This window comes from Xiphias gladius, chromosome 17, assembly GCF_016859285.1.
Source record: "Xiphias gladius isolate SHS-SW01 ecotype Sanya breed wild chromosome 17, ASM1685928v1, whole genome shotgun sequence".
Taxonomy (NCBI): domain Eukaryota; kingdom Metazoa; phylum Chordata; class Actinopteri; order Istiophoriformes; family Xiphiidae; genus Xiphias; species Xiphias gladius.
In genome coordinates this window covers 9474995-9476918 of record NC_053416.1, presented here as the reverse complement: position 1 = coordinate 9476918, position 1924 = coordinate 9474995, and positions in this window count along the sequence as shown.

Below are 1924 nucleotides of genomic sequence, written 5' to 3'. Positions count from 1 at the left end.
CTCATTCAACACCTCATATCATTACATGGCTCCAGAAAAACCTGGATCTAACCCTCGTCAGGCCATACACCTATACACCTTTTTCTTGCTAGTTTATAGACCTAGCCAAGTCAGGTCATAGACCTATCCTAGCAAGTAGTTGTCAAGTACACTTGCAGCATTCACACCAGGCCTTTTAGCAGCAAATGGAAGAAAAAAATGCTTTTCTTTTTGTTTTTGTTTTTTTTTTTCTTTTTTGGACAAAGTGCTTTTGTTTTCAAACATATAAGATATAGTATTCTATACATATATCTAACATTTAGAAGATACATATTAACTTATAGTCTATTTACAAAAATTAATCACTACTAAGAAAATAGCTATGGACGGTAGGGGAGAGCAAGTCATTAGGCTACAACTAGACTAAGAAGTGAAATAAGAATCATGGATACTCTTCGTTCTAGTTTCAGAAAAAGCACCATTTCTCCCTTTTTAGACGAAACGGAAAACAGTAAAAATATATATATATGTAGCACTAGCTGTTATTCAATCACACGATACAGAAAGACCACAGCTGAGCATCACCATCATCAGACATCATTCTTCACTTCAGACTAACCTGAATTCAGCCTCGTCAGACTCTTATTTTTCCTTAAATTTGCCTGCTAACCGAGCGAATTCTGGCTGAATTTTGAAATTCCCGGGAATGACAGTGTTTCCTCTGAGCAGGCAGCAGGGAGGGAAGCATACAGGCATCATGCGTTGTTAAAGGTTGGACGTGCTGCCAATTTGTGACCTGAACTTTGTATCTGTGTGTGTGTGTGTGTGTGTGTGTGTGTTTTGGTGAATAAACGTATGCTGAGAACTGATGGCAAGGCCAGGCAGATAAAATTCAGCAGTTCAACCTCTGAGGTGGCAATGCCAACCCCCGGAAATGTACAATTCAACCAGCTTCACGGTTAAAAAGGGAGTACATGTGAAAATCCGCATGACAACCAACAGTGCTGAATCCAGATCAGTCTGGGACAGAATCAAATGGCTTTTGCTTTCTTATAGCGTCTATTACAACACTGCAGCTGGTTCCTCATCTGCCCTCCAATCTCCACACTGTTGTCCTCTGAGTTTCTTGCTTTCCTGGACGTCTCCCTGCCCGCGCTAAAGACAGCCTGTCCTCATTCTCTTTATAGACTAGACTTAAACTAGACCATGGCTTTGCTGCATTGTGTTTTAAATAAATCCAGTCCTGATTCTCTGTATTTCACTCAGCCAGCAAAGGAGACCGGAGGGGTCAAGTGTCGCTTTATAGGTCAAATTATGAGATTAACTGGCTGCATTTTAAGACCTTTCTCCTCTTTTGCTCCACATGTCCTTCTCTCCACTTGGAGAATCTGACCAACAAATAGTTCCAAACCAACAGGAAAGCTAACAGGCAGCTACAATACAAAAATATAACGGGAACTTTTTTTTTTTTTTTTTAGGTTTTTCTGTTTTTCCTCTACTTTTCTCGATGCAAGGATAGGCTTTAGAAATGTGTCATGCTTAAAAATGGATCAATTGTCATGAAAAGTGGCATTTCATCATTGATAGATATATCAGTAATGTTTCTATATACAGTACTTTAAAACACAATTCTGTTAATATTTTGTTGATGAACTACACCTCATCTACATAGAGAAATCAAACAAGTGACACAGGAACATAACATTTTGGTTATTGTTGGTGACATTTTGACAAACAAGCAAAAATGTAACATAGCTTATCTACTAGTGCTCCTGGTTTTTGTCCTAGATAGAGCCATTAACACAATTAGCATGTGGAGAGAGGATTCAGTTCAGGAATGAAATGCTTCCTAAGCAACAAATTTACTGGAGAAGCCCACAGATGGGGTAAAATTTTAGATTTATAAAAAAAAAAAAAAAAAAAAAAAAATGAATGAATGTTCCTT